The sequence below is a fragment of the Euprymna scolopes genome, chromosome 39, assembly GCF_053919585.1.
Source record: "Euprymna scolopes isolate OS-2025 chromosome 39, ASM5391958v1, whole genome shotgun sequence".
In the NCBI taxonomy this organism is placed as follows: domain Eukaryota; kingdom Metazoa; phylum Mollusca; class Cephalopoda; order Sepiida; family Sepiolidae; genus Euprymna; species Euprymna scolopes.
This window is the reverse complement of record NC_136520.1, coordinates 31939004-31953293: the sequence shown is the minus strand read 5'-3', so window position 1 is coordinate 31953293 and position 14290 is coordinate 31939004. Positions and strand designations below refer to the sequence as shown.

Genomic DNA, 14290 nt, shown 5'->3' with positions numbered 1-14290 from the left:
TATATATATATATATAGATAGATAGATAGATAGAGAGAGAGGATTCGAACTCGTATGGGGAAATCACAAAAGATTAGCAGAATATTTTATTTAACTCATGAGACTGGCAAATGCTACCCCTCTGTGTTAGAGGGAGTACTGGTAACTAAAGGTGATGACCCCCACACTCCCTAATTGGAGCCTCACTATCATAAGAACTTTAAAGTTAAGTTCAATAACTGTTTGTGTACTGTCATTGTTTCACGTTTGTATGCAAAAGTTGACAAGAATATTAATTATATTTAAGTAAGTGATTAAAGCATTTTATTATTGAAATATGGCCGTAATGTAATGGACACAGCTGTGACCAGAGATTAAATATTGTCTTAAGAAGGACATAAAATAAATAAGGTAACTGTTTTATTTAACAAGACTGTTTTCATAAGTGGGCAAAAGTGAACATGTTTTTGTAGAGCGCTAATATCTCATAATAATGGACGAAGTCCGAAAAGGACAATGAACACTGTATTGACCGGTCCAAGAAATATGATGGAAAAGTATATCTGTTAAAATAACTGTGGGAAAGAAAGAAAAATGTAATGCTAGTCTCAACTCTTTGTTCGAATTGACTTATATGCATACATTATAGAGATTCACCACATGCTTGAAAACAAAATTCCACCACTTATAATAATATTGAGCCGGTCTCTCAGCTGTCAAGAGTGACATAACCCTAATCTGGTTGGCTCATATCTTTGGTAGTTGCCCTCTTATTTATCACTCTTGATTGAAATGATTTCTTTACATAGCTGGAGTCTGGTAGCCGGAAAATATGTCTAAATCCTGTTAATCCTTTTACCAATAACGTTGATGGATCAATAATTATTAGGCTTATTTTTTATATCTGCATTTCTTAATTGATCTCACTAAGTTATACCCAGTCTAAGGACAACTCGTAAACATTTAATTTTAAAAACATTGAGCCCCCTTATGCTCTGCCCATTAATGTCCATATTTACCTTCGGTATATTGCAACGAATTTACTGTATTGTTACTCCCTTGACATAAAGAATCTCGATTAAGCCACACGTCAACAGAATCCCATTCTTTCACAGCAAAGGTCCTCAGATGCTCGAAGGCTTTCTACTTTAATAGTTTTTTTTTTTCATTAGCACTTTTTGTGTTTGGAATTCCCTCACTGCTCACGACTGTACTAAAATCAACAATTTAAATGTAATGGGAACAAACACCTCCCTACACAACTCTTCACCTAGAACGGCCCTTATTTTCGTTTGAGGATAAATTAAAGTTTTAAAAAGTTTTGTGAATTGTTTATTTGAATGCGTTAAATACACATGCCTGCACACAAACATATGAACCACCACCAATAACATCAAATGGAAATGTGACCGTGTTCTATGACAAAGACATACAGGCAGGCAGATAAATAAAAGACAAGGCCATCAAACCAGATATTGTTATATGGAACAAGCCTGAAAGAACTGCGCTCATTGTCGATGTCACAGTCCCAAATGATTTCAGCCTTAACAGAGCTGAGCGGGAAAAGTTAAAATATCAGGACCTTAAAAATGATCTAAAAACGACATGGTCTCTGAAAGAAATAAACATTATACCGGTTGTGATAGGAGCGACTGGATTAATAAAAAAGAATCTTCACAAATACTTAGAAGCAATCCCTGGAAGACCAAGCTGTAAGGAAATACAGATAGCAGCCATAAAGGGAACAGTATCTATTCTTAAAAGAGCCCTCGGATATAAATTTAAATCATAACAGAATCAAATGTTAGCTCCAGGAGGGAGCCCCTTGATCTCTTAAAACTTACCGAAGTAAAATAATAATAATCAGGTTGAGATCCGAGTGTAATATCTGTTCTGATGCTACACTTAAGTTAATTTGCCCATAGTCAATGTACAGGAAACCCTACTGTACGAAGGCAATTTTTATTTTTACCTACTACCAGAATGCCCCTTTTTGGGGAACTGATTTTCCCTCCCACATTAAAAACGAACTTGTCACATTTTGCTATCGCGAGAAGCAAATAAATACCAACAGTATAGTCCCATCCTTTCACTGTTAAAGCAGATAGATGCCAGAAAGGATAAATTTACCCCAAGGGAGTAAAAAAAAAAAAAAAAAATAAATAAATATCTAGTCGAGGTGGGGTGGGGGTAAATAATTGAAAGCGTGATAATTTTAAAAATAATTATTTCTTTTCAGATTGTGTCATGTCTAAGAAATATAATACAAATTAACTTCATAACTTTCTATTTAGAAAAAGTTTGATTTTCTTTATTTTTGTGATACGACTGTATATTCATTTTTGTGATGCGACTGTATATTCATTTTTGTGATGCGACTGTATATTCATTTTTGTGATGCGACTGTATATTCATTTTTGTGATGCGACTGTATATTCATTTTTGTGATGCGACTGTATATTCATTTTTGTGATGCGACTGTATATTCATTTTTGTGATGCGACTGTATATTCATTTTTGTGATGCGACTGTATATTCATTTTTGTGATGCGACTGTATATTCATTTTTGTGATGCGACTGTATATTCATTTTTGTGATGCGACTGTATATTCATTTTTGTGATGCGACTGTATATTCATTTTTGTGATGCGACTGTATATTCATTTTTGTGATGCGACTGTATATTCATTTTTGTGATGCGACTGTATATTCATTTTTGTGATGCGACTGTATATTCATTTTTGTGATGCGACTGTATATTCATTTTTGTGATACGACTGTATATTTATATTTGTATACAAAACCTAAAGTCCTAAACAAAAAGATTCTCTTTGACCTTGTTTCTCTGTCACAGTTGGATGGCTATGAATTTTTGAATGGGAGTAGGGGTAAATGGAGAAATACATAAAGCCGAGGGGTCAATGATGGAGGAAAGGTTGAGAATGACTGTCTTATAGTTTCTTTCCTCCGACATTGGAATTCCCTCTCGGTTTCTTGTTTCCTTGACTACTAATATGCAAAAGTTTAAATAGACATTTCGCTGCTCAACTCCTTATATGTTCCACTGTAAACACGATCCCAAATAGTAGTCCTTTGCACCCAAGTGTCAATAAGCCTTGTTTGGAGTGTGTGTGTATATATATGTGTGTGTATATATATATATATATAAAAGTGAACTTGCCTGTGTATCTGTCTGTCTGTCTGTGTGTGTACATTTCCCTACGCAATAACTGTCAATTTTAAGTCTACAGATTCGAAATTTGATATACAGGGTACTGAGATTTGGGAAAATCTACGTGATCGGTTTTCGGACAGAAATTTGGCTGTTAATGGGTCAAAGTTCAACGATTTGACCTTTGAGAACTCTACCAAACTCCTCCGACAATTTTGGGTCTAAACACTTGAAATTTTAGATATAGGTTCTTTGAACATGGATCTAATTTAATAACTTGATTTGAGCCCATAACAATAAATGTTAAGAGGTCATAATAGGGGTCAAAGTTAAAAAATTGACCGCTTTTTTTTTTTTTTTTTTTTGCTCAAAATACACCTCCAAACCCCAGGCAACGCCGGGCTGAAATGCTAGTATATATATATATATATATATATATGAGAGAGAGAGAAAGAGAAAATACAGTTTCCAGAGTTTTTTGGTACAGGTATTTAAAATTGTCCTAGACTCTTAAAAATTCAGTATGTTATTGCTATACATCTTATGAGATGACTGACCAATTTTTATGGTTTCAGGTTCAAATGAACAGCTCCAGCAGGAATTGGAATGTGCCCTACTAAATCCTGATCGTCAAAGCTGGTGAATTTTAAAAATAATCTGAACGATATGCAATAAAATTCTGTTTTAAACTTGGAAAAAGTGTCGCAGAAACATATGAAAGGCTTCAGACTGCTTTTAGACCATCTTGCACAAATCGAGAATCAGTTTTTGAGTGGTATAAAAGATTTAAGGAAGGCAGGGAGTCTGCGAGGAATGATGAGGTGTGGGAGAAGTACAGAAGTCAGAAAACCAGAGTTGATTGATCAAATAAAGAATTTCATGGATAAGAATCGTCGTATGTCTAGAGAGACAATAAGTACAGTTTGGTACCAGTGTAGGAACAGTACATGTGTGAGAAACTGAAGATGTGGAAGTTCTGTGTGAATATACCAGTCCACAACTCTTCAAATCAGGTTAGTAGAATTTCCTTCAGGAAAATGCATCAATCAACAACTCCATCCTTGTCACAGACTATTTGATCAAGATGGGCATCAAGACGGTTCCTCACACTCCTTATAGTTCAGATCTTGTTCCCTGTAACTTTTGGTTATTCCATAAGCTCAAAGAAAATCTTAGAGGCTGTTATAAGATAACAGAGATGAAAGAGGCTGTGATGAGGGTCACTGACACGCTCACACAAGAGAATTTTCATAGGGCTTTCCACAGGTTGTTGGAACAGTACAACAAGTGCATTGCAGCTGAAGGAGATTACTTCGAAGGGGACTAAAGCCGCCTTTAGGACTGCCAGCAACCACTGTAAAAAGTAGTAAAGAATGCGAGAGTTGTATGCTCAGTTCGTCAAATCCAAAGTAGCTGAGCAGCAGTTTAGTTCTGATGAGTTTGGGTGAATAACAAACAGAATCTTGAACTGAAGCATGTTCTTTATCCCAACCATCATCATCAGACATGGGGTAGCATCATCAGCATTTGGTGAATGTTGAGCCACCCTTCAATTGCCATTGCTTCCAAGTCCACTCTGGCCCGGAATGGTAGTACCTGTTAGGGTCCCAACTATGGGTTACATAGAAACAGACTTGGAAAAAAAAAAAAAAAAAAAAAAAAAAAAAATTATATATATATATATATATATATATATTAAAATTTAAAAAAAAAATAACTGGATTTGGCATTAAATAACATGAAAAGGGCTGATATGCCGTAAAACAAAAACAACCAACTTAAATAATTATACCAAATTGCCACCACAAACGATTACTACGCTACTGTCCCAATGACTACCATACACACATTAACCCTTATTATCAGGGCTTTGATATGTGGGGATCCCTTTGTAAAAAAAAAAGGGGGTCAGGCGATCATCCAACTAGAATCTTTTACTAGAGGCGATGTGTTTTTTTCGTTTTTTTTGGGGGGGGGGGGTAACTGATATCACAATTAAAAACAAAAAAAAAATTTCCTTCCGAGATTAGTGTAATGTTTTTAGGTGTTCCACACACTAAATAATAAAGACCGCAATGAACTAATTTATAAATTTGACAATTATTATTTAGAAATGAAGAAACAGATAGCTTTGAATAAACAAAGGCAAAACGTTTTTTCTTAAATAAACAATGCCGTCTCTATTTACTTGCCTTCCCATGAAGTAAAAGGAGCACTGAATTGAGACAAAAATTAAAATGGTCTCACTTCACTATCAGAACAGAAAAATTGAAGAGTTGTCTCAAAACAGACATTAAACTCTATTCATATCCAAAAGGCTGTTGATATATAAAAAAAGAAAACATAAAAAATATTGCCATCAAGCTTTAACAAAATATATAAAAGCAAGTTTGACCTAAGAAATTGAAACAGTATGAAGTACGGTTTTATTTATTTTCTTTCATTAATGACAAAAAAAACATAGCTAGAATTTTGGACTTGCATCCTAATTAAAACAAAAATACAGAAAAATCTTTATGGTGTTTGTACCTACCACGGAGTGAAAATATATTAAAAAAATCATGTAAATTAATCAAGTAGTTTTTTTTCTTTTTTTAACTAAGAAAATCAAATTTAATGACAAAGCTAGAACAGGGTTTTAATTCGCCATATTTAATATAGGTAGATAATTAAGTTCGAATTATTGATATTTTAAAATCAGTCCTGTAATGGCTAGGATGTACTATTAACCACTAAAAGCATTAGAAAATGATTTTCTATAAATAAAAATAAAATACTTGATCAATTGATGTAATTTTGAGAATATAAGATTTTCGTTCCATGATGTGCACATAAAGATTTTTTTATTATTTTGTTTTAAAAGTTGAAGGATACGCTGTTGGAGATAACGTACTAGATGTGAGTGAGCGAAAGGGCCCCAAGGGAGGGCGTAACGTAGTGGTAGAATGAGGAAGCTGAGAAGTGTATCAAAGAAAAGCGGAAATGAAAAAAATGAAAACATTTAGTGAATGAGGATATTCATCTGATAACAAAGAGAGAAGCAAGAAAGGCAATATAAAGAGCTAAAAATGAAACTGAGCAATCCATATTTCCTTATATACTATGAAAGGATGAATAGAAGAATGAAGTATTCAGGAGCACTAAGCAGATGAGAAAGGCAAATATGGATGCTGTTGTTTGGAATGACAATGGAATGCTTGCAATAAATGAACAGAATAAGAGGAATGCTTGGAAATACTATTATGAGAGATTGTTGAATACTGAGTTTTCATAAAACCGAGAAAATCTAGAAGTGGAAACAATACCTGATCCAACTATAAAAATTGAGAAAGAAATGGTACTGGAAACCGTGAGTAAAATGAATGCTTAGACTAAAATATAGTAGAAAATACATGTGAAAAAAAAAAAAAAAAATTGTGTAAAACATACTAAAGTAAAATTCAAATCAAATTAAGAGTCAGACTTTAGAAGGGGTAAGAATTAGAGTTGGACTTCTAAGAACCTTAGAAGTCAGAGTGGGATTTTTTTAATCCCTGAAGAATCAACATTGGAAGACTTTCTGTTATAGTCAGCTAACTTAATTCCTAACTTCCGGTGTGGCTGCTTCCGGAAGCGGTGATAAGGCAAATCCGTTCCTTCGGTTTTTTTCTCTCACGACTATCTCCCCTTTGCATGTAACTTTTTTCTTATTACGCTTTTCGATCGATTTTTTTTAATTTTTTTATTTAATAATCATTAAAAAGTTTAGGTCTTATTTTAAATAAGAATTATTGAAATTAGTTGTATTTTTTTAAAGAAGAATTATTGAAAACATGTTTAAAATTTTTTTTTTTTAAACTATTTTGGGAATATTATGTTCAGCATATGATTTATGATGTTTGAAATTCTGTTATTTTGATTTCAGTGATTCTATTTTTATACTTTCACTATCGGGACCTATGGAAATTCCACAGGGGACTCATTCATATGTAATATATTGCTGTTGGAATTCTGTAGATGTTCAGTGTAAATGGAGATGCTCTGATATTATTGCAGCTTTTAAACTAGCACAAACGCCCGGTAAAGCCCGGTCGTAAAGTATGCTTAAATATATTTTAATTCTTGCAGATTTCATATATATTATTATAGAGTTAATGTTCTATCGATTTTTATATGTTCTAAAGTTGCGATTTTCAAATTAAAAAAAAAAAATATCCATAGGGCTTGAATCGAAACTGAAACAAAAACATATATATATATATATATATATATATATATATATATATATATATTATATATATATATAACTTGAGTTCCTTCAGCCATAATCGAAACCGAAACCAAAACTTACAAAGAATTCTTGATAAATTATTTATAAAAAATAGATAATTTAGGTGCCATCAGCTATAGTCTAAACAGAAACCGAAACTTATGAAGAATTCTTAGTAAAATTATTTATGACAAGAAATAGAACATAACAATTAAATGACCCGGATGTAAGTGTGACACACAAAAGAACACACGCTATCATATTAATATATAGATAAACATATTGCACAAATTCAAATAAAAAACTTTATGATTGAAAAAAAAAAAAAAAATAAGAAAACCCCAAAAAACAAACGGATTTTTATAATTTCATAAACACATTTCTTATAAAATTTCAAATAAAATAAAACCTTTTATTTTTTTAAATTTTGTTATTAAAAGTGCAAATAAAGACTGTGTTACTTTTCTCTTTATGATTTTGTTAATTTTTATTGTATACTTTTCAATAATGTCATTTTATATTTTATTTCAATAAATCGCTTCACAGTAGAAATAATAAAAGAACAATAAAAGTGAAGAAACTAATTTGCTTTGTTACTGTTTGGTAGCAGCCACGTCGGAAATTAGGAAATACGTTAGCTGACTATAATCAGACTTTAAAATAAGGAGTTGGAGTCGGATATTTAGGAATTCTAGGAATCAAAGTCGGACTTTATACCTAACTGGACAATCCTGTTTAAAATTACAGCAAATTATAAAACTGGGTGACTGCTGACATAACTGGTGCTGCAGTGTTAGGTGTTAGATTCATCTGCATCAGCTGACAATTGTGGATGCGGTGGAAAGAGGAACTGATATGTTATTAGCTTCCCAGAAAATCCCGGTTAGTCTTGCTGATAGTTGATTATGATGATTATTGTTTAGAACAAAAAAATGTTCGATGAGAAAAATTTGTTTTAGAAGAATAAAAATATTTACATTAAAAAGTTTCCAGGAATGTAACTTGATGGAGTAAATGTCATTCTGATAATTATTTTTTCACTAAGAATGTTAGAACAAACAAAATATGTGATGAAGGTAGATCATCCGATTTGTGTCTTGTTCACGTGGAGTTAATGATGTAATGAATTTTAGATTTACATGTAGGAAGTTAGTTAAATCGGCCTGTAATGGGAGTTGGCAATCATAGGTCGAGAGAGAGGGTCATGATGACCCCAAATAGGGAAGAGACGATAATTAATATGCAGAACTGAAGACCGCCGTGCCTTTTGCAATGGGGAGCATCGGAAAATAAAGGCTGTAAATACAGGTAAAACTTCTGTTGTAAGAATTTTTATATTGTAGTTTTTTATTTTTTTTCAAGGATCCATCAACGCAAGATTAACCAGATGGAAGGTATGTCTCCTTATTCTCTAATGTACACTCCATAGAATTGTATTCGTCCTTTTATTGTTGTTATATGTGAACACGCACACATGCACAAGAATAAACTGCTATAAATATACACATAACTAGAGACGATCATACGAATTACAGGAACAAATAAAGACTCGTTTATACACACGTTATGTATGCGTCATATATACATGTAGTACATATACACTCCAACCAGTTTCCCAGCAGGACCATGAGCCGTGTCGTTGTAGAAGTTATACAAAATACATAAGAGCATAATAACTATTCGCTATAACTGCTACTGAGTGATTGAATCAGCTGTATTACGAACGTGTGTGGAGAGAGGGGGAGGGGAAGGAATAAATTTACATATATGGTCGTAAAGGCGATCAGTCGTAAGCCAATGATGACCTGTATGCCGTGAAATGCTTGCTTTGCATTCACCCCTATTTTAATGCAAAATTTATTGACAAAAACCACCTGAATATCCATTGTTAACGGATACTTTGCAAACCACCTTGATCTTTACTTGATAACTTGTTTTGAACAGTACGTATATACATCCGGGTCATGAACCATTTTTTTTTTTTTTTTACAAGGGAGTTACCACTTATCAAGGCCCAAACGCCACTCGAGAATAACGGTTAATGAGTTAATGAGTATATGGTGGTCACGAAGACAACAGCGTAGTAATCGTTAGTGGCGGAAATTGGATAGAATCTAATTATTTAAGGGGGACGGCTCAACAAGAACTTATTTACATTGGACTTGAAAACGACCATGTTGTAGTCAGCTGGAAAGCAACCCTGTGGAACAGAGTTTCACTGGCGAGCAGTTCTAGGAAAGAAGCTTTGTTCATGGAATTTTGGAATTTGCATTTAGATTTAGGCACAGACAGAGAGTGGGAGAAATTATCGATAGTGGTTGTAATTAGACGAGTGCTTTTTGTGAAAGTTTAACAAGGGATGTGGGAAACCATAGATTGAAGCTCGGATGAGCACTTGCCATGAAAATGACGACAGAGCAGAAAGAGGGTCGCTATGTCTCTTCTGTAGGAAAGAGGTTGCAGATAGGGAAAAGGGCATCATATACTAAGTTTTGAAGCCAGTTTTGAACTTTGTCAAGGCAGGATAGTGTACTCCGTGCAGCCCCTCCCTAGTACTCCATGAAACAAATACTGATCAACTTCCTTTATTGTAAACATCTAACATGTATGATCTGTGTCAGAGTCCATAGTTCCTATTTACTCGCCTCCCTACGAGGGTAGAGTTAGATACAAGGTCGGTTTTTAATTGGGGAAAATCTAGCTTCCAAACAGGGGAACTTTAGATAGGAACAAAATAAAAATTGTCTAAGGATTTCTCCTCCACTGACCGAGGACAGAAAAAGCGAAGTGTAGCATCAGAACAGATACTACACTGTGATCTTGTCATAGTGCATTGTTGTTTCTATATGTAACAGATAAACAGTATTGCTGTGACAGGATCACAGGTAATACAAGCCTTGGCCTGGTGTTGCCATATACACCAACAAAACCATGAAAAAATTACATCAAATAAAGCCGTGGGGCTCAGAAGAAAGATCTAAGCCTCATGATTAACAGAGATTCCTTTGATAACCAATACTGGGTACCTGTTCAGCAAGGTGTGACTGTTGGCCCCTCTTATTTCAGATAGACATTACAACAGAGAAATACAATCTATGATAGTGCACTGTTGTTTCTACTAGTGATGTGACGATTCCATTATTTTTCCCAGATTCCGGTACAATTACCAAATCCAATTCTTTATAAATCTCTAAATATTTAACTATAGAGTTGTTATCCCCCCCCCCCCATCCGATAACCATAAAAACATATTAAATGCAGATATTTTCTCAAGTGTAAAAATACACTTGTAGGGGATGATTTATAGTTTTTAGTCTTACTAGTTGTTTAAAATAAATATTTTTTAGCATTAGTACCAACAGTGGAAGATTTTGTTTTAAACAAAATCAAATAAAAAAATACAATTAAAAAGAATCGTTTTTGGCATCGGAAAATAGGCACAAATTTTTCCGATTCCAATACAGATTCAAATCCCCTTCAAAGTTCCGATTTTTCCGATTCCCCAATTCAGATTACTTGTTCCAATCCAACTAATTTCTACATATGAGATAGATACTATCCCTATAACGGGATCCATGGTAAAATAAGCCTGGGTCTGGTGTTGTCACATACTTCAATAAAACCATAACAAAAAATAACACCAAACAAATATAAAAGCCATAGCGCTACGAAGGAATATCTGAGCATCATGATCGGTATGGGCTCCTGAGTCAACATCCAAATACAGGTAAATAAATATGATCTTTACATCATCAACGCTCTGATCCCCATCTGGCATTAATTGAAATGGATGGCTCTCGTCTTGGGGAGGCTCCATGTTTTTACAAGCTTCTGGGATTGACCTTCACTCCTGATCTGAAATGGAACACGTACATCAAATCTGTTGCCAAGGTCACTGGAAAAATGGTGGGTTCCTTCTACCGCTCCAGAAGATCTCACTGCTGATGCAATTCTCTATCTATATAAAAGTCAAGTACGTCCAAGGATGGAGTACTGCTGCCATATCTGCGCAGGAGCTGTTAAAAACAACCTATCCTGCCTTGACAGAGTACAAAATAGACTTTGTAGCCTAGTGGGGGGATACCCTTTTCTCTTTGCTGTAACTTCTCTCCCACAGAAGGTACGTTGCGAGCCTGTCATTTTATTGTTATTTCCATGGGAGGTGCTCATCTGAGCTTCAATCTCTGGTCCCCCCTTGTCAATCTATCACGAAAAACACCTGTCTAGCTGAAACCACTGTCAATAATTTTACCCACTCTTTATCTGTGCCTAAATCAAAACAGATTCCATGAACAAAGCTTCTTTCTTAGAAGTGCACATCTGTGGAACTGTTCCGTTTGCCTGTTTCCCACCTGACTACAACTTGGATGTCTTCAAATCCAACAAACAAATTCCTGATAAACCGCCCCCTTAAGACACTTTATCAAATCTCCATTACTAGCGATTACTACAATATTATCCCATTGATTACTGTACACGCAATAACCCTTATCAAGGCCCGGGGGCCATTCGGGGCATAAGTGGTGACTCCCTTGTGTAAAAAAAAAAAAAAAAAAAAGCAAAGACCACTCAGAGGAAGAAAGGAACCACAAAGGCAATTAGACTAGTAAGAAATTGCTATTAAAAAAAGCAACCCACACACAAAGGGGCTACATAGACATAAAAAGAACACAATCGCCAAGTTACAATTTTACGAACATCCTGTATTGTATAGACTAGTAATGAAGTACTATTATTACTAATCCTAACCCACACACAAAAGTCTTAACACATTTATACTCCTATAAATTCTCCCCCCCCCCAACACACACACCGACAAAAGGAGGGTGGACCTGTAAATTCACCCTTGTCTGTTTGCACTTTTCTCAATAACTATGTCTTGGAATTTTTGGAAATTTTGCACAAACATTAAACATGATACGAGTAAAAAAGTAACAGAATGGATTTTCCGAGAAAACACCGGTTGCCTCCATAGGGGTGCCTTTCGAGTTAAAATGGTTGAAATTGACACTTTTTTTGTTGTTTAAAAAAAACAAAAAACAAAAAAAAAACCTGATGTCTTGGATTTTTATAAAACTTTCTGAAAAGTTGTAACTGACTGATTTCGTTATAATTTTGTTTGTCAATACTTCGTGATAACTCTTGGGTGTACCTCAGGGGCTCTTTTAGGGCTAATAAAAACACTCCATTTTTGGGACTATTTTACCATATTTGTCCAAAATATTCTGTTCAGCAGTTGTACATGGTGCTGAACTCAAATCTAAATATGTTAAGGCCTTGGGGACATTTGGGGCTAAATGAGGGGGTGGGGGCAAATGATGGACTTACTCATTTCTTTTTTGCATGGTACAGAACTCAAATTTACATATGTTAAGGCATAAAACTGCACCATTTGTTCATTTTCACCAGGATTTGACGTCCCCTTGGGACTTTTTGGGCTAAATGGAGGGGGGGGATGCTGAACTTAGTCATTTTTTTATGCCTCTTTCACTGTGCACTCACGGGGAACCATGCATGCTTCACTTGTTTTTTTCTTTGTTCTTTTTTTGTATTGATGTTCATATTAAAAACCCTTTTGTCAATTTATTTGAAAAGAATATAAAACTTTGTTATAGGTCGTAGATCTACAAAAGATCTAGCTAATTTGCATATTCTTTTAAAGATTCATTTTAATTAATTCCCTATCAGTTTTTTTCGGTTTTCTTATGGAATGATCATCTTTAGTTAACTATCACGTGTAATTATATTCATGCAGATATTCTACATGATTTATACTTGCGCAATATTTGCGTAAAAAGGTTATAGTAAACACAAACCTCTTTCTAGATATATTTATGCATGCGTATATATATTTCTTTAAAAAAAAAAAAATTTTTTACCAAACTTCGGTTAGTTTTTTTTTGTCTACAGACATGAAACTTATATAGGGTATTCGAACCCATGCAAAACTTTATATTTGGGTTTTAGCTGGGGAAAATTGGTGCAAAAGTGAAAATTAAAAAAGTGTAATTTGCCAGGTGAAGGTTGAACGACGTCATTACAAATATGCATGCATAACGTAATAGCTATTGGTTCAGGTTTTAATTTTTAGCCTTGCAGCAAACATATCTTCATAACTCGGGCATTAACACTAAAGGAAAAAGTAAATTGTAAGTTAAACATTATGGTTTCGATTCTTGGTGGTGGCACACAAGTTATTTTTTTTTAAAACTTTAAAATCATTAGTATATATTGGGTCCAATATAATAATAAATATGAAATCTGCATTAATAAAAAATATTATATTTAAGTGTATTTTATGAGCGGGCAATGCCGGGTGGCTTGCTAGTTATTACTAATCCTAACCCCCACACACAAGTTTTCTTTACACATATACAGAACATAATCCCAAAATTATGCCATCAGTGTTTAAACACCATAATCTATCCTTCCTGGATTTTACCTCCTTATTCAATGGATTTTTACCATATCCTTTTCTACATAAACTTTTTTTTCTTTGTTTCTGCTTTTATAATCACAAGCACTCATGTTTGCCCAGTAAATAAAACGTTGTTTAGTAAATCGTTATTTTTTTGCATTTTCATACACCAAACATCATTCGCTGGGTCATAAGCTTCATTTCGAATCGCCTGCCTGCCAGTGTCTCTCACACGCACACACAGTAAATCTAATTAACTAAGGAAGATAACTTCCGGTGAATACCGGAAAAGTATCCAGTAAATAAAACGTTTAGTAAATAGTTATTTTTTGCATTTCCATACACAAAACATGGACATAAATATCACTAAAACATCCTCTGGGTCATAAGCTTCATTTCGGTACTTAACTTGCTTGAGTGGATTGCCTGTAGGCTGAAACAAACCGCGTCTCACACACAGACAGTATGAAA

The 14290-nt window shown here is 34.2% G+C and overlaps 1 protein-coding gene across 3 annotated transcripts in view; it reads right to left on the bottom strand.

Annotated features, from left to right (window-relative positions):
* LOC145263716 (glycoprotein-N-acetylgalactosamine 3-beta-galactosyltransferase 1-like) overlaps positions 1-14290 on the bottom strand; it is a 206877-nt gene that overhangs the window by 80002 nt on the left and 112585 nt on the right. The gene's annotated exons all lie outside the window — the stretch shown is intronic.